The 25212-nt window shown below is 41.9% G+C and overlaps 1 long non-coding RNA gene across 1 annotated transcript in view; it reads right to left on the bottom strand.

Annotated features, from left to right (window-relative positions):
• LOC307025525 overlaps positions 1 to 23098 on the bottom strand; it is a 62422-nt gene extending 39324 nt beyond the window's left edge. Inside the window, exons 1-2 of the long non-coding RNA XR_013804184.1 lie at positions 22980 to 23098; positions 22844 to 22888 (exon numbers count right to left, since the gene is read on the bottom strand). This is a non-coding gene — a long non-coding RNA (uncharacterized lncRNA). The remainder of the gene's footprint in view (positions 1 to 22843; positions 22889 to 22979) is intronic.
• Between the last annotated feature and the right edge of the window lie 2114 nt (positions 23099 to 25212).

The raw sequence follows: 25212 nt of genomic DNA, 5'->3' as shown, positions 1-25212 counted from the left end.
TTTGAATTTGCTTGTTGGGAAGCAATCCGGTGGTAGACGCCATCTTTCAATTCCAACTCCCTCCTACTTTTTTCAATTTGATAATCTGATTGTACACTATGAGCAATGCGTGGTAAAAGACCTGGCCAACGTTACAAGAAAAGCAAGGCAACAAATATCTCCATTATCAAAGAAAATATTAAAACAGCCAAAACAATGCTCTGTTCCATAAAAAGGGAAAGGGCTGCTCAATTAATCTTATTTTAATCGCAATTACGATTATGGCTTGCAACGATTACGAAAACAAAATCACCGAAATAAAACTTTTTTTAAAAATTATTATTATTAATTTTTTTTATTTAAATGTTTTATTAATTCTTTTTTTTATTGGTTTTTCAGTTGAATTATACTTAAAATTCAGGGTAATTAACTGTTAAAAACATACTGTTCACATTTTTTTCTCCAATAAATTGATGTTTTCAAAGTAAATGGATAATCGTTTTTATTAATCGTGATATCAATTATTGACCCAAATAATCGAGATTATGATTTTTGCCATAATCGAGCAGCCCTAGTATCCGCTGAAAGTGATAAATATTGCCTTTTGTTTATTTGTCTTTATATTGCTTTAAAGTCCACACACATCATATATTTTGTGAAGTTCTGTTGCTTTCCCTTTCGAGGAAAGTGTGTTTTCTCTGTCGGTGTTAACTACCCACTTATCTTATTCCCCTCCCTTTCTTCCTCTCGGATCCTTTTGTCTCTCCTCTCCATCATCTCGTCTTCCTTCTTAAATTCTCCTCACCACTTCCCCTGCTGCTTTTAATTCCTCCCACTTCTTTGTGTCTCATCCCTCTCTTGTTTACCTCTATCCTTCGATAACACCCTCCAATCTCTCCGTGCCATCTTCCCTCCTCTTCCTCCTCTAGCTGTTGGAAGTGGCAGCAGGTCATATCCAGCCATGCCTCTCCAACTGTTCTGCTCTGTTTGGCTCACCTGACGTCTTTACAGCAACCCCACTGTCAAACTAACCCTTGCCATCTTCCTCCTCCTCCTCCTCCTCCTCCTCCTCTTCCTCCTCCTCTTCCCAGAGCAATCAAACCCCTCACCAGCCACTGAGCCCATTCCTCACCGTCATTAGCCTAATTGTCACACCGCCTGGTTCCTTTCTTTACTGCCAAATGTGGGACTTGTCCACCTGAATGCCAAATACCGAGCTGATCCCAAAGAGCTTCACCCCGCTGCGCCAGCCAAAGGCGAACGCTGAGCCCATTCAATGCGTCCCAATTACACTAACAACCCCCGATTTCCCATCAGGGCTTCGGTCCAGATCAGTCCCACCTCTCTTCTAATCACTGATCATTGCAGCTGAACATGGACCAAACAGGTTTAATATGAACACCTGTACACTCCCACCATCTGTTCTCACACCAGCTAACTGTTCTCTATCTTTTTAGCCCAAAATGGGGCTCCTGGGAAATGCACAACAAAAACTCGAAATCTTGCCAAGTATATTTGTCCAATATCTAGTCAGAATATGTATTTACACCTGATATAAGACAGAATAACTTCAGAAGTAACACTGCAGTGCGGTCCCATGTCGTGCATTTAGACAATCCATCATCTTGTTAAAGGTCCCATGTCATGCTTTTCTGGTTATCACCCGTCCCCTTGTGTGTTATGAAGGTTTTTCTGCATGTAAACGGTCTGCAGAGTCAAAACCCCTCAAAGTACACCCTGTAGCGAGTAAAACTCTAACACAGAGAAGACCTGTCTATGCTGCCCCAGAACGCCTCGTTGGACATTTCTCTTTTTCCATTTCTCATTTTCCATTGTTTGCTTCCTGGGTTCTGTGACGTGTGAACACCCAAATCAACAACAAATGACCGGATTGGCCCAAATGGACCAATCCTTGGAGCCCCTCACTCACCAGGATCCCTTGGCTAACTAACAGGGAGTCCCATTGACTTGCATAGAGCTCCCTGAACGCTGGTAATAGACGAGTTGGGATGGTGGAGAAATGCTCTCCGCAGACCCATTCTCACAGCGTTACAAACCTTTTTCTTACTCAATATCAAGCCACACTTATTGTTTTTACTTTAGCTGTGAGTGTTTGTGTGTGCTCAGGTTTAGCTTGTTCTCGCTATATCGCCGACCCGGAAACCTGTCCGCTCCTCGCAGCAACGAGCCTCGCAAAATCCCGACCAATCAGAGCACACTGGGCTCACAGGGGGGGGGGAGTGAATACACATACTATACAGAGATGCTGTATGAGAAACCAATGTGAGTTTGGAAAATTGCACAATTTAAGTCTATTCTAGTAGACCTCAACAATGGAAATATGATCAGTAGAAATGGCCATGACATGGGACCTTTAAGTTTGTACAGTATCATAATTCTCATGTTTCATTTCAATATCATTATTATTTTTTTGTAAATTATTGTTTTACACGTTCGAAATAAATCAAATCAAACTTAAATCTCAACCAGTCGCTACAATTGCCATTGTATGCTAAAGTGAATGACTGTATTTATGCATTTTGTGCTTTACAATGTCAGTGCCAGCAACCAAGGGCAACAGGAGAGGAGGAGAAGATGGGAGGGGTCGGCCATGACAGGTGGACGGATGACAGCGATGCAGTTACCTGTGTCTGAGAGCTTTTCCTGCACTTTGATCTGTGGCAGATGACTGACTTATCAACACACAGACAGGTGTTATCATCAAGAGGGGAAACAGGTGACAAATGACAGGTGGGGAGATGAGAGAAGGGTGGGTTGGGGCGGAGCGTAAAGATGGAGCGGTTTGAAGAGGATGCAAGCATGGGAGTTAAAGTGAGGAGATGTTGGAATAAAGTGGAAGAAGTTTCAAGGGATGGAGTTTTCCGACAGGTCGATAAACGTCCGAACACACACTGATAAGTAGAAAGTCAGAAGTAGTGGGAAAGAGAGAGAGATGCTATACGCTCGGTGAACTTTGATAACTGGCGTAATGAGGGAGATGTTGTTCTGCCTAAAAAATGAGCGAGTGCAGCGTGTAAACACGATGCTGGAGCTGCTGCATTGATCAACGAGGAAATAAATCACCAGGTGAAGCCAAGAGGATGATGAAGTGCAGGCCAGCGCCTCGCAGCAATTACAGGTGTTTTGGGAGTCTGTTTTCATGCAAATCAGGCGTACACACTCCTCTCAATGAGGTGTGTGTGTGTGTGTGTGTGTGTGTGTGTGTGTGTGTGTGTGTGTGTGTGTGTGTGTGTGTGTGTGTGTGTGTGTGTGTGTGTGTGTGTGTGCAAAATAACATTACAGTTTAAAATCCTCACTGAGATTCACCACCGTCCTCTGAAGCCTGTGGCACAGATCGACGCTTGTGAGCATCACACAAAGCAACAAGCTGGACACACACACACACACACACACACACACACACACACACACACACACACACACACACACACACACACACACACACACACACACACACACACACACACACACACACACACACACACACACACACACACACACACACACACACACACACACACACACACACACACACACACACACACCCAGCCCTAGTTGCTATGGAAACAAGGCCCTCAAAAGGCTCAAAGAGTTTTGAAGCATGTAAAAAAAATTGCACTGCGAGAGGCTCTGACTTGCAGGAAAAAATGTGAATTGGAAAGGTGAAACGTACTGTAAGCATTTTTCATTTTTTTTTTATGCCATCAACAAGTCATGAATACGTTTATTTGATTTATCTGCAAGGTACCCATCTGTCGCTAATTCAGCTTGTTTTCAGCGCACTGTAGATCGCTTGGTATGCAGCATGCCGTGGCGGCTTGGCCCACTTTGTACATTCGAGCGGCATATAACACATTTGAATCGACAAAAGACATTAAAATAGATGTCTAATCCTTGACTAATTCCATCCAAATCCTTTTGTTCGTGTCCTGTCACATCGGAGAGGCATGTTCACACACACAGAGGAGAGAGGTATCTTATTCCAGGCTTTCAGACGGACCATTGTTATTTAGAGAGCCCACACCACCAGCCAAACCACCCACACACACACACCCCCACACCCCCCCACACGCACCACACACACACACACACACACACACACACACACACACACACACACACACACACACACACACACACACACACACACACACACACACACACACACACACACACACACACACACACACACACACACACACACACACACACACACACACACACACACACTCGCCAATCATCCCCCTCCCACGCCACCGCCCACCCTCCTTCCCACACCACAACACACACACCCACACACATATGAATGCATCCTGCAAAGATTGGACTGCTGACAGGATGGGAAAGCATCCAAAACAGCATCTAGACACGAAACTCTTCACTGAAACGCAGACTAATGAAATTCTTCTCTCAGTTAGCACCTTTTTGACTAACGGTGAGCCACAAAAGTGTTCAATGATTGGGGAAAGTCTCGACACACACTGATAGATCCTCAGCTCCTGTAAAGCCACCCGTCATGCTCTGCTTTTTTGACACTTGCCAGTCGCTGCCTCTTGGTGTTTTGCCAGCCTGTTCCCCTCTCGCTCCAGCAGGCAAGCAAATTAGCGAAGGAGACTTGACCCCCGTTCAAAGAGAGGGCATCGCCGGGAAATTGGAATTTGAGGCTCGCGATTAGAAAGTCTACGAGCTCCTTCCAGGGCAGACTGTCACCGATACGCCGCTTCATCCTGCATGTGGTTACAGCCTGTAATTAACACGCTCAGGGGTGACAAGCAAGGCAAAGGTTGTGTAGATTCATTTTACCCACGGGTGCATGACGATACAGTGTCTGCATGCAAATTTGTTTTATCTTTGCATTTATGGCTTTAAGGAGGCCCTAGTATGTTAATTTCCAGGTGTATATCAGTATGTAGTGTCTCTACTTTAAAGAGTTCTCTCCTGCTGATGTTCAGGTGTATATCAGTATGTAGTGTCTCTACTTTAAAGAGTTCTCTCCTGCTGATATTCAGGTGTATATTAGTATGTAGTGTCTCTGCTTTAAAGAGTTCTCTCCTGCTGATGTTCAGGTGTATATCAGTATGTAGTGTCTCTACTTTAAAGAGTCCTCTCCTGCTGATGTTCAGGTGTATATCAGTATGTAGTGTCTCTACTTTAAAGAGTTCTCTCCTGCTCATGTTCAGGTGTATATCAGTATGTAGTGTCTCTACTTTAAAGAGTCCTCTCCTGCTGATGTTCAGGTGTATATCAGTATGTAGTGTCTCTACATGTCTCCATGCTTTAATGTTCAAAAAGCTCTTTATTTTTCTCATACTGTCTGTGCTGCAGCACCTCTTTTCACCCTCTGTCTGAAACCAGAGCCCAGTATGCTTTGATTGGTTAGCTGGCCGGGTCTGTTGTGATTGGTCAACAGCTTAGAGATGTCCCACCCCTTACCCTATCACGCACAATGTGTTGAAGTGTTAGCCAATAGAAGTGCAAGTTTACAAGTAAACAAAGGAGTCCAATGAAGGCATTCAGGCAGGGGGAGAGATGTTAGCCTTTGCAGACCATTTACATGCACAAAAACCTATTTAACACACTACCCAAAAAAGCAGAATAGGGCCTCTCTTATAACTCCCTCTTTTGGTTTGCTCATAAGTTTGAATAATATTCAGCTAAGTAGGAAACTAAAATGAAACAATCACTAATTTCCCCCTCAAAACATGATCCTCAACAGCACCGTTCACAGCTCTCGTACTTGCTTGAAAATACAAAAAGTTTCAACAAAAAAACTCCCCGTAATGGTTTTGTCGATACCCGTGTTAACATCATCTTGACACAGAGCCTGTTCGCATTAGGCTGTCGCTTTTTGCCCCTCGTTTCAGCACCATTTTGTCAATCAGCTGTCTATTTCCTCCACTTTCTCATCTGTTTTCCAGCGCGCTCTCCAGCCCATTTCAGAGTATATAAATGCGTAGTGGGCGGTAAGGGGGGGGGGGGGGGGGGGGGGGGGTGTTTCTAAACCCAAACAGACAGATAGATTTGGGCTGCTTATTGAATCCATTTGTCTTTCGATTGGCACTAATGAACGAGCTATCAGGCCGAGAACACATTAGGCGCTGCATATGAGAGAGACAGAAGGAGAAGTAGAGCGAGAGCAATGATAGGTTACCTTTCCGTTGGTCACCAAAGGCCAACGGTCTTTAAAGGAGAATATTAGTCCCTAGGCGTCTCTTAAACAGCCCTCAGGGTTTCATTATCCGAATGCATCACTTAAACGCTTCCTTACACTCAGCATGACTCATCTCCACTATAGGAGAAGGAGCTGAGGAAGGGTCACGTCTGTTTATTGACCTGCACTAATGACAGTATTTAGTTGACGTAGTATGAGCGGTTTACTGCAGTGGAAGCGGTGCTGGAGAAAGTACTCAGATTCTTTACTTGAGTACTGTTATTATACTGTAAAAATACTCAGTTTGAAGTAGAAGTACTGCATCCAGAATGGTACTTCTAAAAGTGTTTTAGTACGATTAGGAAAATATACTTAAAGTATCACGAGTAAAAGTACTTATTGCAGAAAAAAGCATAAAGCAAAAGCAGTAACTTCACATTTAAGAAGTGGGGACTGTGAAGTGTTTAAAACTTGTCGAATGGTTTAGCCTACAGCAAATAATCATATTTTAAAAGCTTTCCTAAGTATTGTGTTTCAAAATCTGAATTAACAAGTAAATAAATATGTAAAATAAATGTAGTGGAGTACAACCTTGGCTTCCAAAATGTAATAGAGTAGAAGTCTGACATACTATGAAATGATAATACTCGGGTAAAGTACAAGACATGTCTCTGAAGTGTTAGGCTCCAAACACCAAACAGATCATTTCAGCATTACCCATAATCCCCTCTGTTTCAGCCCTATTTCCAAAGTGCTGATTCTCTGTCTGTTACTTTAGATGAAAAATAAGGAGCCCCTCCCCACGCCCCTCTGAGAGAGATTTGGTTACAAAGAACTCAATGGTGCTCTAGGAGGAGATTCAGGTGATAAGGGGGGGGGGGGGGGGGTTACCTTGGTTGCTGATTGGCTAATGGGTACACAAGACAACACATCGTTATGACATCATAAATTGGCCAAAATCTGATCAGCTCATTTTCAGACAGGTCTTTATAGAAATGGATCAAAAAGAGAGAGAATCTTTGTTACTGAAACTTTCAGAGTCTCTTTCCACAGAGGGGACACATGTTGATGTAGAAGAGACATGAAGAAGAGGGGACACATGTTGATGTAGAAGAGACATGAAGAAGAGGAGACACATGTTGATGTAGAAGAGACATGAAGAAGAGGGGACACATGTTGATGTAGAAGAGACATGAAGAAGAGGGGACACATGTTGATGTAGAAGAGCCATGGAGAAGAGGGGACACATGTTGATGTAGAAGAGACATGAAGAAGAGGGGACACATGTTGATGTAGAAGAGACATGAAGAAGAGGGGACACATGCTGATGTAGAAGAGACATGAAGAAGAGGGGACACATGTTGATGTAGAAGAGACATGAAGAAGAGGGGACACATGTTGATGTAGAAGAGACATGAAGAAGAGGGGACACATGTTGATATAGAAGAGACATGAAGAAGAGGGGACACATGTTGATGTAGAAGAGACATGAAGAAGAGGGGACACATGTTGATGTAGAAGAGACATGAAGAAGAGGGGACACATGTTGATGTAGAAGAGACATGAAGAAGAGGGGACACATGTTGATGTAGAAGAGACATGAAGAAGAGGGGACACATGTTGATGTAGAAGAGACATGAAGAAGAGGGGACACATGTTGATATAGAAGAGACATGAAGAAGAGGGGACACATGTTGATGTAGAAGAGACATGAAGAAGAGGGGACACATGTTGATATAGAAGAGACATGAAGAAGAGGGGACACATGTTGATGTAGAAGAGACATGAAGAAGAGGGGACACATGTTGATGTAGAAGAGACATGAAGAAGAGGGGACACATGTTGATGTAGAAGAGACATGAAGAAGAGGGGACACATGTTGATATAGAAGAGACATGAAGAAGAGGGGACACATGTTGATGTAGAAGAGACATGAAGAAGAGGGGACACATGTTGATATAGAAGAGACATGAAGAAGAGGGGACACATGTTGATGTAGAAGAGACATGAAGAAGAGGGGACACATGTTGATGTAGAAGAGACATGAAGAAGAGGGGACACATGTTGATGTAGAAGAGACATGAAGAAGAGGGGACACATGTTGATGTAGAAGAGAGATGAAGAAGAGGGGATACATGTTGATGTAGAAGAGACATGGAGAAGAGGGGACACATGCTGATGTAGAAGAGACATGAAGAAGAGGGGACACATGTTGATGTAGAAGAGACATGGAGAAGAGGGGACACATGCTGATGTAGAAGAGACATTAAGAAGTGAATTTTGCTTAATAGGTGAGCTTTTAGTTCTTGAGTAAATGTATTTAGTTTCCTCCACTGAGTAAAAGCAGACGGACGACATGTCCTGTCGGATCAGATGAGGCGTGCTGCTGCGGCTGTTTTATTCCCCGTTGACATTCAAGCACAGATGAACTGAGTTCCCCTCCTTAAAGATAGGCTCTCCCGCCTCCACCTGACACTGAAAGCTCCCTCTCCTTATCCCCGTCTGCTCCTCCCACCACCTGCGCGGCTAATTCAATAAACAAACCATTTGTTTCTGTTGTAATCAGTATCTATCTTGCTGATGGAATAGAGTCTGACTGCAGTGATTGTTTCCTGCTGTTTTTTTAAGGGGTTTCATTTTGATGATATGCTTGGCAAATTGGAAATTCGAATTAGGGAGTGCAAGCTCAAGGAAAACCCGTCACTCCCTACTTATTGCTAAGTAACAAGGATTATGTTGTCCAAAACAGCTTCTGTTAGAAAGTAAGATTAGGTTCAGGCCATCCAAAAACTTGGCTAAAAGTTTAGAGTGCTGTCTTGAACTGCAGAAAAGGCTAAGGACTTGCTTTCTACTCATTTATAAACCTTTTTTATGGCAAACACCATTTCTCCCTGAAAAGTACTTCAAATTTGGCCCAAACATCCACTTAATATCGACCGGTCGATCGCAAAGGTAGAGTGGGTAGATCGCATGCATTGAAAAAAAAATAAAAAATGTAAAGTTAGCCTATCATCCATCCTTAATATGGCATTTGCCACTTGATTGACGTGCAGGTAAACCAGTCTGAGTTGTATTGTGCCATACGGGTTCATGCCCCATTTGATTTGATTTGAGATAGGGCAGGGGCGGCCCTGTAGGTGGATCATTTGGGCTTGGTCATTTTAAAAGTAGCTCCCAAGCTGAAAAAGTGTGGGCACCCCTGGTTTAGACAATCGTTTGGTTAGCTTAGCTTAGCTTTGCAGTAATACTGGAAACAAGGGGAAACGGCTAGCTTGGGTCCTTATGACGGAATGTCATGTTTTGGGTAAAATAAGTACATGTTTTGTGCTAATCAACTTGAGCCAGCATACGTTAAGTGACTTAAAATAAGCCAACGTGTTGAGTTTTGTTTAACAAGGGACATAAACTTTCCTACAACTTACACAGACTTTGATACTCTTTCACTAGCAGGCCGATTCTAATCAATATCTAAGAGGCTGAAAACCAATGATAACGGCCATCAAATGGGCTGATCACTTATGAAATGAGTGAAGTGCAAAAGAAACAAGTTTGCAACAACTGATTTTCTATTGTTGGGTTTAAGCTAATCAAGTCATTCCCCTTCCTGTGATTCCTACATTAAAATATAATTGGGCTTTGATTAGACCCCCAAAAAGATACCCAGATTCTCTGTCCAAAATACTTGCCCTCGCTAACAATACACGAACACATGTGATGAGCTCCATTGTCGAGGCACGACATGATTTCGCAGCGTCTCTCACTTCCCTATTGGCAATCTCTCCTCACTCAGCTATTACCACATGTACCATCATGGACGTGCCGCTCTCTCTCCGCCCTCCCTCCACTCCCCATTTTCCTCCCAAAAAATGTCTCATCAAGGTCTGAGTCAATGTGAGCCTGTGAGAAATTAAATTCCCCTAATTAGGCCAGCAGATTTGCCTGCTTTATCCTCCTGCCTCCCAAACCTCCCCTCATCCAGACAAATCTCTAATTAATCACCGCATGCTGCTGTTGACTATACTTCAGAGGCTGGATGAATGGTGGAGGGATTCTCAAGCTTCCTCACTCTAGAAATAGGATTCTAAAAAAAGGCTATTATAATCAGAACCTAGTGTATATGTGTGTGTGTATATTCTCTTGGGGTTATTCAGTGCTCACATCAAAGGAAAGCCGCTCCAGGCTGTAATTGAGGATGATATAGTTCTGTGAATTGAAGGAAGACTTGCACATGTTATAAGGTCTGTACCTTCCTGTCTGTGTGTTGTAAAAACAGACTTTAGGTGTCTGAAAATATAGTGTAGTGTATTGACAGGTGCGCACACAACAAGAGTGCAGAGACAAATGGGTTCAGCAGATTTACTCAGCTAATTAAGGATCAGAGTCGCAGCCGACATTAAAAATGCAGATTGCTAACAACTATGGCATCAGTGTTTCACTCTGCGCCTCCAAAGGAAACCACAAACATACCAACAAGCTCACGAGTTAGGATTTTCTAGACAGCAGTTTGGTTTGTAATCCCTTTGAATTGCTTCCTTCATCGTTTCTGCAATTTCGGCTGATCGCAGGTGAACTTACGGTGAACTGTGAACCATTTGCTTTACCTGTGCAGCAAATCGGTTTTAGAAGTAGATGGGGATCGCTGTGTTCAGTCAAGGGGTTTCTTGATTGTAGTAGAAATATATATTTACGTGTTTTAATAAAGTATGGCACAGCTTTAAATGGGCTATTATTTAAAGTAGGTTAAAGGTGGGGTAGGTAAGTTTGGAGAAACCAGCTCGAGTGCGCTAGAATTTGAAAATACACAGCCGGAAAGAATCTGCCACTTCCTCACAGAGCCCCTCCTCCAACACACACGAACGAGCACATGACCAATGAGGGCGCGAGATCAGTTTGTGCACAGATGGAAGGCTGACAGGCAGGTAGGCCATCCAGTTATTTTAGCCGGGCCGGCTCAGATGATTGGTCGTGCTTTTTACAGCGCCACGGCTTCCACAGATGACATTTTGTTATGGATTTTTTATCAAAGCACTTCAGATATTCATTGCTATCGGGATGTTAAGAGCATTCCATGGAATATAACAACAAGTGTATCTCGAGCCGGTTTCTCAAACTTACTCACCTTTAACTCTTAAAAACTGCATTTTCATTTCATTCTCACTTAAATATACAGCAGCTTGAATAAATATCAGGTTTTATTGTTCCTATTGCATTCAAATGTTACATAATGCATTATATTTAATTATGGTCCGCACCACAGGATGGTACACTTAACAACATTAAAGGTCTAAGAGCTTTTTCATTTTTAAATTATTCTATTACTGCATTCCCATTAGTACTTAACTAAAGTAAACCCTACCTATTTTAATGCATCGTGGAAGCACATTTAATTTCAATAAAGTCTAAGGCTTCCATATAAAGGGTCTGAATAGAGTATTTTAGATTTGGCAATAAATACAAACTCTACACTTACATTTGTTTCTTTATTTTGTGTCTCTTCCTGTTGGCTGGTGTCAAACTGGCCACACTAAATATACTCTGCCGCAATGTTTTAAGACAATAACACGTGAAAAGGGATCACGAAAAATACCTCATAGCTCCTGTGTTTTTCGTCTCTCCTCAGATTTACTATGAACTATGTTTGATACTGATCTACTGGGAACACTGTCGTCATCCACCACAAATAAGCTCCTCTGTGGAGTAATTCTCTACATGTGTAGCTGCGATGTGTGTGATATGGTAGGTGTAATGCATATGAATCACAATCTATACACACACACACACACACACACACAAACACACACACACACACACACACACACACACACGCACACACACCAGTCTCCTGCTGTTTACCGTGGCTCTGCTAACGTCCCACTAAAGCTCAGTTAGAGAGCGATAGGGAATCCATCTCACACTCTCAGCTGGTCTGAAGCAATCAGGCTGATGGGATTCCTCTCGCTGCTGCTGGCTTTAGCTTTTCAATCTGTCTCTCTCTCCTCTTTAGATAAACACAGGAACCCGGGGCCCCAGCTGCATCGCACTGAGGCTCCTCTGTAATGAGTAGCTGACAGGAGAGAGACTCCCTTCTTCTGCTGCTGGGAGACGAGCCCTGTGTACCTGCAGGAAGACATAGGGCTGAGAGAGAGAGAGTGTGTGTGTGTGTGTGTGTGTGTGTGTGTGTGTGTGTGTGTGTGTGTGTGTGTGTGTGTGTGTGTGTGTGTGTGTGTGTGTGTGTGTGTGTGTGTGTGTGTGTAAAACTTCTACTTTAATTGAGAAAAGGATCCAGAAATGTTCGTACTGTGTGTGTGCAGTGGTGGAAAAATAACTAAGAACATTTACCCCAGTACTGTAAGTCATAATTATAACTTTAAGTTTATTTTTTACTTTATTGCATATTTCCATTTTCTGCCACTTTATACTACGACTATACTCTTCTACATCTCAGAGTTAAATATTGTACTCTTTACTCGCATTATATTAGTATTTATAATAATAAGCAAAGTAGTATCCAAAACTGGCTCCAATTTGACAAATCACAACGTTTTAAAACTCTCACACACTTTACAAGACTCATCCTGCACAATGCGAACTGTTACCTATGACATTTTAACTACATTTTTATGATTAAAGGACCCAACAATGTTCATATTTCAGACAACGTGACAACTCACGTGTTTCTTAATATGTTTATTATAAGCAGCATATAGTTTGAGTTTGGCATCTAGGCTCGGGCCTCATCACTCCACAGATTTACGAAGAATATTGAGTGATGATTAGATAACTATCCCCCAAGCCTACAGGTGGAAGCTGGGGTGGAAGCTGGGGTGGAAGCTAGCTTGGAAGCTGGGGTGGAAGCTGGGGTGGAAGCTGGGGCGGAAGCTGGGGCGGAAGCTGGGGCGGAAGCTAGCTGGGGTGGAAGCTGGGGTGGAAGCTGGGACGGAAGCTAGCTGGGGTGGAAGCTGGGACGGAAGCTAGCTGGGGTGGAAGCTGGGACGGAAGCTAGCTGGGGTGGAAGCTGGGGTGGAAGCTGGGGTGGAAGCTGGGGCGGAAGCTAGCTTGGAAGCTAGCTTGGTCGGAAGCTGGGGTGGAAGCTGGGACGGAAGCTAGCTTGGAAGCTAGCTGGGGTGGAAGCTGGGGTGGAAGCTGGGACGGAAGCTAGCTTGGAAGCTAGCTGGGGTGGAAGCTGGGGTGGAAGCTGGGGCGGAAGCTGGGGCGGAAGCTGGGGCGGAAGCTGGGGCGGAAGCTAGCTTGGAAGCTAGCTGGGGTGGAAGCTGGGGCGGAAGCTAGCTTGGAAGCTAGCTGGGGTGGAAGCTGGGGTGGAAGCTGGGGTGGAAGCTGGGGTGGAAGCTGGGGTGGAAGCTGGGACGGAAGCTGGGGCGGAAGCTAGCTGGGGCGGAAGCTAGCTTGGAAGCTAGCTGGGGTGGAAGCTGGGGCGGAAGCTGGGGCGGAAGCTAGCTGGGTGGAAGCTGGGGTGGTCATAACTTTTTTGTTTTACATTCGATTGCATTAAGGCTTTATGATATCCGTCACAGTAGACATTTGAACATATGAAATTGCTGATCACCACTTTCGTTGAATTTTGGATGATTTAGTCAACTTTGTAACACCCATGGTGTTCCCGGTCAAAAAAAAGACCGCCATAAAGAAAAGGAATTAGTAACCATCCGGATCCGATCAGCTTTGACGGCGAACACCAAAGTAAGGGGGGGGGGGGAAACAAAGACAATAGGAGGGTTAATGTATGATTGGTGCTCGAGTTGACTGCCTGAACTAGCTCGCAGGCTTCACCCCATTTGTGTGTGAAGTGGTGGAAAATCCCAAAGAACATTAACTTTAGTACTGTTTGAATGTACAAGTTTAAAGTTTTCTTAGTTTATTGTGTATTTCCCTTCTTCGAACACTTTATAATACGACTCCAATACATCTCAGTGATAGATATTTTAATCTTTACTACATTTAATTTTTTTAATTACTTAATAGTGGCTTTTTATCTTAATAACACAGATAAATAGATATCAGAACTTCCACTATATTTCAAAGAGAAATATTGGACTTTTCACTTCTCTACATTTGATATACTACCATATACTCCACTCCGTATCCTCGGTAGTAACAAAGTATACAACATTTTATCCACACACACACACACACGATTGACTTCACACACAGTTTCTCCCAGCAGTGCGACCACATCTGTTAGAGGTTAATGTAATTCCTATGAGTGTCGGGGAAGGAATGAAACAACGATGCATCTGCACAGCAGGGCCCAACACACACAGACAAAAACACACACATGTACACACACACACACGCACACAGACCCGAGCACACAGAACTTCAGATATATGGAAATTGTTTTTTCCCAAAGGAGCATCTCAGTTGGCCTTTCAGCTGTCTGACCACGATGTTACTGTGCCTTGTTGATCATTCATGTTGTGTGTGTGTGTGTGTGTGTGTGTGTGTGTGTGTGTGTGTGTGTGTGTGTGTGTGTGTGTGTGTGTGTGTGTGTGTGTGTGTGTGTGTGTGTGTGTGTGTGTTTTACTCATCTATGCAAGTCCTTACGAGCATGTGAGCAAGTCATGTGCCTATGTGTGTATATTGTGTTCTGTATGTGTGTGTGTGTGTGTGTTTTTCTGTTTGTGTTTAATTTGTTTGAGACATAAATCACACTTACATTGTGGGGACTCATCCTTTTGGTGACAACATGCAAGGCTTCCTAATAACTCTGTGCATGTCTGTGTGTTGTGAAGTGTATTTTTTTTACTCATATTGTGGGGACATAAATCTGTCTACACACTCACATTGTGGGGACTCACCTTCCTTTTGGATGCAAGTTATCATAATGCTTGTGTGTGTGTTTACTTTGTCATGTGTTTGTGTTACTGACATTGTGGGGACATACATCTATTTAAATACATTGTGGGGACTCGCCTTCTTTTTGGTGACAAAATCCAAGTCCACATAATGTGTTTGCGCGTATTTGCGTGTGTGTGTTTCAGTGGCAAAGTCATCCTTGAATATACTGTATATGTAACGTCTGCAAATACAGTAGACCGATCAGGGATTACAGGACGTCCCACAACAGATCTGTCATGCTGTATGCAACCACAAACAGGAATAGTAATAATAATAATAATAACTTGCAGCGCCTTTCAGAGGACCCAAGATCGCTTTATAGAAAAAACTGGAGTAAAACAAAAAAAAAAATACCAAACAGTCAGACAGACAAAACAACAGGAGGTGTATTACAGTGTCAGTCGTGGATGAATGTTTATGTACATATGGTTAAAGTTGGTTGCTTGAATATTGATTCTTCTTTTCTCATGTTGTCTTAATATCTTCAAAGAACGAGAGGGGGAAATGTAATGAACATCAGTGTTTCCATGGTGATGTGCAAAGGAATGAAAAGGCCTGGTTGCCATGGGGTTTGAGGCGTATATTGAGTTAAAAGCTCCCTAAATACACAGTCAACACACTCCGCAGCCTCTCTGGAGGAACACACACACACACGCACACACACACTCATCGACTAAGAGCAAACACACCAGGGCGTGTCAATCACCCGAAAATAAAATAAGTGTAATGATAGATTTCAAAATGAATAAACATATGATTTGTTTTAAAGTCTGGTTTTAATTTTTTTAATTCAAAGTCAAAGCTGCATGTCACGGGGAGAGATGGAAAATGTAGAAGCTTACTTAGCAATTACCCAGCAGCTGCTCGATAAATCCAACTATTCATTTTTATCTTTATTTAACAAGGGAGAACAAATCGCTTCATAGAAAGACTTCACTGACAGTTTCTTCTTTATTTGTCCAGCCTTTGGTTGAGAGACAATCCTGTTATTTTTTGACCTTCCATCAGGGTATTTCTTGTCTTTTAATGCAACACTGAATACATAGTTTATTTTTGTGTCGGTCTTAATAATTTTAACATTAGCTGCCAGGAATCATAAAACAAATTCATTATTTGTATTTAAACCCTTCAAAACACTTTTAAATAAAGTAGCTGTGAAAGGTTAAACTACACAGCAAAGCAGAAAATAAAAACTGCATTGTACATCTGTGATAATGTGTAAAAGCTGGGGTAAGAATAATATTTTTGATGCTATTAGGCAAATAACCACCAATGGTTTAGCACTCTGTAATTCAAGTGGTCTGAATGAAACAATGCTGTGCCTCAATTCAAGTATAGCTATGTCTGTACTAGCATGGGCTAATTTGAGTATATAGAGAGGCGAAGTCCCTCCCCTTCCGGGGGACCTCCATGGGACCTTATTTCGGAAAAATTATGTATTGAAGTCAATGGAGAGAAAAGATTATCTTTCGATCCCGTTTGAATTGTGCCACGAGTTACACATATGATGTTTGTCAATTTAAAAGATAATTTTGCAAGTCAAGAAGATAAAAATGTGTCGTAAAACTGTGAAGTAACACATTTTTTGAGTGAAACGCTCAATGAACTTCATCTCCCGTCTCGCACCACACACCAAGACGGCCGTCACGTTGGCACATTTCACTTCTTTCTTTCAGAATGAGGCGAAAAGTATTAAAAGAGGTGAAAATCACTACAAGTCTGGGCATGTTGAGAGCTGCACATACAAAAGGGGAGTTGGTCGGTTCCGTAAGAGCCAGCATGCGGGACCGGCTTTACAAGGTTTCGGTGAGTAACACGAGTGTAATGTGTAACGTTAATGACATCACTTACGCGACTCTGGGATTTGTAGTCTTTCTAGTTGCGTATTTTTTATAGTCTTATATTTCAACAGTTTTACGACAAAACTGTGACTTTTTTGACATGGAAATTATTTTTTAAGATTGACAAACATCATATGTGTAACTCGTGGCACAATTCAAACGGGATCGAAAGATAATCTTTCTCTCCCCATTGACTTCAATACATAAGTTTTCCGAAATAAGGTCCCATGGAGTGGAAGTAGAAGGGCGGGACTTCGCCTCTCTATAAGTGCGTCCCAAAGTTTTGCAAAATGACTTATGAGTCATTATACATGCTATGAGTACCCGGATGTGACGGCCATCTTGGCTAGCGGAACTAGCGCAACTAGCTGTGAAGACAGTTGCTCCGCTGAACACAGCACTATACAAATAACAGTTATATTTGTGGGTTGTTATGTATATTTTATAAAAAAGGTACCAATAGACTAGTGTCAAAAACAAGCCACAGGTAATTGTATTTGGTTAATTAAGCAGTTTGTAGTGATTTGCTCGCACAACAATAACATTGCTAGCTAGCTGCTTAGCGAACAGCTGTTATCAATATTTTTGGTAAGTGGACAGCAGCTGTTTGCGATTTGAAAGAACACTACACGGTCTAAAATCACACATTTAGCAAGTGTTTACGGTGCACAACATGGCAGTGTACGAATGTAAGTATTAAACTTGAAACAGACTTCATTACCTCTTTATAAAATGTACTGTAGCTTGTGACGTGAGACTTTTACATTAGAGGCCATTATATTCAACATAAATGACTAAATGAACTGAGAATTTGAAATATATGAAACTGATAAAAAAAAAAGGTAATTACCAGATAACATAAAGCCTTGTGAGTAGTATTGGTACACATCACTGTATGAAGCAGCCTGTGCCGGTGCTTGTGTGTTCAGGGGCTTAACTGAGAGACTACAGCAGCAGGATTTTCAAATTTCAAGTTTCTTATTATTACTTTTTCAGAAAACTGACCTCCCTGGGTAACCACTTGAATTACAATATGCTGAAAGGTTAATGTGGAATTTTCTGAGGCAAAATATAAACTGCCTACCCCGGCTTCAAGGTTGTATTTGCACTTTAATTAATAGCCTGGCCACTGATTTATGATGTCAGGTCATCTACTATTGCCTGCAGCCAGTATTAAATTCTACATTTACTTTCTGTCTCCACCTCAGGTCAGATGCTGTGGGTTTGCTCACAGTTTTCTCGACTGTGACTCCTTGAGCAAACTGTTAACGCTGACCTCCTAAAGGCCAGGTCCATCATCCACCAAATCCTCTGGACTTCAGGTGTCTAATCCACACACAGACCTTTAGTGGAGATAGCAGCTGCTCTCACCACTTGTGAAGGTGTGTGTGTGTGTGTGTGTGTGTGACCCACAATCACAGTTGCTGAGTAAAAACACCTGTGCAGGCATGCAGGGCCTCTCCTGGAGCATCAATCAAGTGACAAGACAAGTCAATCAGTCAAATAAGAAGCAGGTGTGTCTCGCTGCAGATAGACTCAGACTGTGGGTGTTTCTCAATCTCGAGTATGCTTGCTTGGTAGCACATGTCTTCCGAGCGTCTTGCTTCAGAAGCGAGGCAAGAATACTTCCTGGCATTCGGAAAACGAAGAGTGGAACAGGCGAGCAAGTGTGCAGGTGTGCATCACATGAGAAGCCCTACCTTACATTTTCCGCCACAGATTTGGGGAAATTGGTCCGTGCGCAAAGCATTATGGGGATTTTAAGACCGTGGAGTCTACACATGTGCAGCCTCGAAATTTCTCCAAACCAAGTACGCCGGGCTCAGTAGATTTCCAAGTATGCTGGACATTGGAACAGTACTTCGTCGGCACTCGATGACGTAGTATGCTTGAAATAGTGGCTCTGGAGCATCCTTCCTCGAGATTGAGAAACAGCCTGTTCCCTCAAAAACCTCAACTGCTCAACCTTAGTTGTATGCCGTTGTAATTGTCCTTTTGAATTATTGTAAACCAGAGGAAATCAACAGCACAAAAGGACCTTCTTGTTTGGACTATGGATAATTTCCATCCGTGAGATTTAATTTTGTGTCCATTATTTTTTATATAATTTTTATATAATCTTATACGATTTAGTCTTTTTTTATGAGGTTTTCCACATTTTTTGTCCATCTTTATTTTCTGCTATGAGTTTAATCCAAATCCGCTCTAATCACGGCAGTATGGAGGGTTAGAAATAGAAGTAGGCTTAGAGATCTTAAAACACTTTTTTTTGTTTAGGGAGGTTTAAAACAGTGAACTAAGCCTCACACAACTTTGATTTAGAATCAAACTGTAAGGAGAACAGATGCCCCTAAAGTCAAGGAAGAAATTAAAAACAGATGAAGCAGACGGGCTGGTTCAGAGGATAACACCCTGAGATAGCATGTGATCTGAAAAGCAACCGTGATGAACTGTCATCTATTTATACTGGGTGACTAATGACTCATGGGTTGCAGCAGGTCTGTCAGGTAATCACAGGAAAGTGAACAGAGGGTGACTGTGAGGCAGGACAGGATCTGAGATAAGACGGCTACAAACTGATGAAAGATAAACAAGGATGCTTCATCTGAGAGAAAGATCTGGATATGTAAAGGCAAGGGATCTCAGAGTAAAGAAGTGTTGACACATTCAAGCCTCCCTCTCTCGATAATTGTTGACTGTTAGCTTCTCTGAAAGCTGCTAGGTCTCATTATACAATCTCAGTTATTAATCTTGATCTGGGTCTCAAAACTATGACGTGTTGGGTGCTTGAAATTGATGTGGAAGAAGGTGTGGGATGAGCTTGATCAATAAAAACGATTGGTCTAATTTTGAACCTCTGCAAATTAATCCCTTACCCATTTATACAGTGCTTGAATGTTAAAGTTGATGGACGATGTTTACCTGATGTCAAAAGATTTTATGTTAAATTATCCTTACTGTATGTTGAATTTTTATTTATTTTGTATGCACTACTTCCACAACAGTTTATTCTTTATATATATATTTATATGTGTGTAGCATAATGAACTAAACTACATCTGCATTTAGTTGTGCATAATGGCAAAAATAATCCTTCATTACTTGTGAAACAGAAAGTTAAAACTCCCCATTTTTCATTATCTTCTCTACCATCTGTAGGACTGTGAGGAAAGTTGGAAGGACATACAGTAAGAGTGTGATTCTGCTTTGTTGGTTAAAAAGGAGACATCACTGGAGGATTTATTTTCAAGTCTAGATTATTTCCATTGAGAAAAAAGTGTGACAGAGTGACCAGGAATACCTTTTTTCTGATTTCAAATAGACACACGTTCATGTAATGTAGAAATAATGCAATGAGGCATACAACATGTTTATAATTTTATTTGCATGTAACTAACATTTATTTTTGTTTTTAAAGGTTTTCAACCTGAACCCAAAGTGTCTTGTAAAAAACTTGTGAACAGAAAATCAATGTTCAAGGTTCACGGCTTTTATTTGTCATACGAACATAGCTACAGTGTAGTTATGACGATGAAAATCTGAGGTCACAGGCTCCTCCAAAAGTGCAAGTAGATAATAAACACAAAAAGAAAAATAGTAAAAAAGTGAAATTGTTAAATAGTGCAATAAGAGTATATATACAAATTGGAATATGATATATTAGATAAATAATTTCTATGTAGCAGCCAGACAGTGGCGGCCGGCCCATAAGGGCGCTAGGGCCGCCGCCCCCCCCTCTTCCCACATTAAAAAAAAAATATATATATTTAAAAAATATATTTTTTATTTTTATTTTTAATAAACAAGGTAAATATTATATAATTGGTATCAGTAAAATGTATAATCTACAATAAAATCTCGTTTAAAATTGTGTTACGATGTCTAAAGTTACTGTTAAGTCATATGTTTCCTGCCTGGCCTTGCCCGTGTATCATTACCCTCTCTCGTCTGGGCGCTATGCACAGCGCCCAGACGAGAGTGCAGCAAGTGCAGCAGAAGCCAACTGTTGCTATCTTTAAACTATGCCGACAAAACATAATTTCAGCCAATCAACGTCGTCAAATCTGATGGTCACAGGGCGCCTACGTCAGCGCCCGGTGCAGTCTGTGAGTTGTTTGGACTCGTATCCAAGGAGACAAAAAACAGGAAGCTGTCATTCAATCTGGAAGCTATTATTAGCAGCTAATATGAAAACTCAAGTTTTTGACATAAAAATTGAATTATTGATTATTAATACTTTTTCAAAGTGACATTGGATTAACCTTCAGCCGCGTTTTTGATCAGAATAACAGCAAAAGGTGAGCATATCTCCGCGTTTTGCTACCTAAAGCTACGTTGTGTGATGTCTGTATTTGCTTCAGTCAAGGTACTCTCTATGGTGCACCTGTATAATATAGACAAGAAATTATTTGAGTTGTCCATGCTTCCTCTATTGCCCTCAAGCCTATCAAATTTGGGGAAACACTGCATATAGGCCAAAAACTCAGAAGAACTTGACAGTTATCCTGCATTAAAACACCACCCTGTTACTGAGCATCTCTACTGAGCATCAGGAGACCGCTGTCTGGCTACTTTACTACCAGATAGCGAGCATATATGAACAGTTTTGGACCTGCTCTTCCTCTTATCTGCTCTCTAATCCCCAGCACCATGTTAGCAGCCGTCCAGCTGTAGGTGGAGCGGTGGCTGTCGACCAGATCAGACAAACAGGAGTCTCCCTCTGCCCTGGGCCACGTGTAATTACTCCCACAACAAAAAGCTCAAGTAAAGTGAGCAGAGGAGTGGAGGCTGCCAGGCCCGATGGAAAAATGGCAAATTCTCTTTCTTCTTATCCAACTCTCTCAGTTGTAGATTTTTGTCTTTTCCCCACGCTGTCTCTTCAACTGTATCTCCCTTTTTTTCTCTCCCGTATACACACACATAAATAATGAAGCATAACAACACAAGCTCACACAGCGTCACATGACTCAGTTGGTACACAAGTCTGCACACACACATGCAAAACACAGACACACCGCGCCGATTGCCACACAACAATAACAACATCAACAACAACAACATCAACAGCGCTGTTGGGAGTCCCGGAGGTTTCCCGGAGCACTATGGTTCATAAAAAGAGTCTTATGCAATCTGAGAGACTGGGAAAACAGCGCTACGCTAACAATCCCACCCACAGCTAGCTTACTGTTAACAAGAGTCACAGCTGGAGCTACTGTACTTCCCAAAACATCTGAGACTGGAATTTTATATGGATTAATATCAATTCAAGTGACTCACTACTGGAGTTTCTTTGTAATAATGATATTTTCTCATGTATAGGTCTATAATCTAAGACTTTTATTAGAATATCCCAATCTCCCAAGCTTCCCCTTACCATTTTTAGCTAGTTAAAAGTGCAACGTGTAAGATACTGCCAGAATTTTAACTTCAAACATAAACAAAATTGAACAATTATTATCAGATGGATGTGATGAGGCTACATTGTTGATGTGATGTCAAAGATGTCTCTCTATTTTATTACAGAGTTATATCTCTTAAAATGCTAACCGACTAGCACACGCTGACATTTTTTTGGTTTGCATTCGATAGTTCGTTTTTGGGGATTAAAACCCCAGTGGCAGAAAGAAGGAGATGACTCGCTTCCTGCCTTTTTTTATTATATCTTTGCTGTACATTTTGATTCTGTGAGAGGTAAAATGCTACCAAAGATTCATTTAATAGAGCAGCAGTTAATGTTGCAGGAATTGCCAGATTTGGATAAAAAGCTTCATTCCTAAACCAAAACTCAATGATACAAATAGAAGTTTCTAACAAGCGCTCAGGGATTTATGCATTAAAAGTGGTGCAAGATGTACTGTCGCCTGACTGTGTGAACATGCCACCTGTTTTGCTAAAAACATTCACAAGCTTGTTAAAAATTGCCAATTTTTAGCTGTGATAACGCCGTATCAAAATAATAATGTGCAGATAACCTGTGATAACAAACATAACTGACCTGAGAAATTGCACCTCTCTGAAATAGAAACAGCTGGCACTGTAACTGAGAAATGAAGGTAATTAGCACAAACAACAGAATGCTGGGGTCAAAGACACACCTTGTTTGTGCACATGAACAAACAATACATTCTCACCTTAAAAGCACATGCACAGACACACTGAGACGCACCTTCTTCTTCGAATGAAGCTCCGACACTTGCAGCACGTGAGGGAAGCCTCGTGCAGGCGAGGAGGGAATCTACAGGACGAAGAGTGTGAAATTTAACAGCTTAGCATGTCGTCTCTCACCGCAATAAATCACGAGGATTCGCCTGTGACTCAGAAGTTAGGAAACTTCAAAAAGGAAAATCACTTTCTTGCAAGAAGAAGTAAGAAGCTGTGCATAATAACACACTTAACATTCAGTGACAGGACAAAGATGTGAAAAAGACGAGATGTTCTTAACTTTCAAATCCTTAAGTTCTTTTGTCAGTTTTAAAGGTCCCATGTCATGGCCATTTCTACTGATCATAATTCCAATCTTGAGGTCGACTAAAATACATGTATATTGTGCAATTTTCCAAACTCACATTTGTTTCTCATACAGCATCTCTGTATAGTAGGCTATGTGTATTCACTCTCTGTGCTGAACGGCTTGTTGGAGCTGCCCCCCCCCCTCCCCCTCCCTGTGAGCCCAGTGGCCGTCTGCGAGACAGCGAAACCCAGCCCGAAACACACACACACACACACACACACCCGCTGGCTGGGAGTTTGTGTGTGTGCCCAGGCTGAGTTCCGCGGTGTCTCGCTGTCTCGCCGACCCCACACCACCAGTGAGCCAGCTCACAGTGTCCCGCTCCTCGCAGCAGCGAGCCTCGCAACGTCCCGCCGAGTGTGTTTGAGGAAGTCCGCGGATTGGTCCAAACGTAACCGTGGACGTAACGTCACTATACCCGAAATACGTCACTTTATCAAATAAGTAAAAAATGGAAAAAGAGAAATGTCCAACGAGGCGTTCTGGGGCAGCATAGACAGGTATTTTCTGTGTTAGAGTTTTACTCGCTACAGGGTGTACTTTGAGGGTTTGTGACTCTGCAGACCGTTTACATGCAGAAAAAGCTAAATAACACACAAGGGGACGGGTGATAACCAGAAAAGCATGACATGGGACCTTTAACAATAGGGTTGAACAAAGCAAAAAGCGTGCATTCTCCATTATATTCACAACGCAATTATTTCTACCATTTATCTGATTGTTTTGAAATGCATGTAGTTTTACATTTGTGCACACCGAGATTGATTTTGCTTAAACTGACTGAAACTTTAAAATAATTGCTAACAGAAAGCAAAGTCCAGATGAAGAGGCAGCTGTCGATATTAAAGCAACATTTAAAATAAATTATGATAATGTAATGCAAGTTCTAACTTTATTTTTTGTTATGTTCTTTGAGCTGTCTCTGTTATCTTCAATTTGTTTCCCCTTTGGCAAGCTTCTTCATTTCTTATTGCATTTTGGTATGCTGTGTGCGTACCAACAATTGATCGAGTCCTTTATAAGAAACTATACTTCCAAAACTGTCCAGAACATCGACTCAATATTTTACTATTGTGTTCTTTTTCTGTCCTTTTTGTATCTGAAATGTGGGCAGTTCAGATGTGATCAACCAGCCCGTTGGAAACTGGGCCATAGCTTTCCACTCTTCATTGGAAAAGGGGCAAAGAAACAATTAAAGATGGCCACCGTGCACAAAACAATGGACACAGATGAATTGAATGCAGCTGCTGATTGGTGTTGTTATAGACACGTTTTAAATCAGTAACACCGCCCAGTTTGAGAAACAAGCCAGCAATCTGTGGCTACAAAATAACCATTTCAATATTATGCATCATTCTTCAAAAAGGTTTTTAAAAGAATGACATAAAGACGCTTTTTGGGGACATTCAGGCGTGGAGGTTTGAATCCTTAGCAGTCTTCTGATCTTCGTTGTTTCACAAACACGTCACAGATTATTTTGTGGTATTTGGCTGCCGAACGAATTCATGTATGTAGCCTGCGACGTAACTAGGAGTCTAGTGGACGGTATCAGTACTACAACATTTTTAACTTTCTTCTTTTTATTAATTACTTTGTTTATAAATTAATCTGAGGAGGTTCTCTTAACACCAGTCCTTTGTCCTTTTCTCCCCCTTGATACATTTAGGGGTTTGATTTATTCAGAATTTAAAAGTGTTGCTGTCATTTCGGCCTCCAGATCTACAAGAGCTGCCTTGTTCAGCCTTGAAGAGCGACCTGGGGAGGAAGAACCTTGGCAAGGACTTCACCAAAAGCCTTCAAACATGTCATTTTCTTCACCGCTGAAGGCCGTCTTTTCATGTTGAGCGCTGCGC

This window comes from Notothenia rossii (assembly GCF_949606895.1).
Source record: "Notothenia rossii genome assembly, chromosome: 11".
Taxonomy (NCBI): Eukaryota; Metazoa; Chordata; class Actinopteri; order Perciformes; family Nototheniidae; genus Notothenia; species Notothenia rossii.
This window is presented reverse-complemented; position numbering and strand designations above follow the sequence as displayed.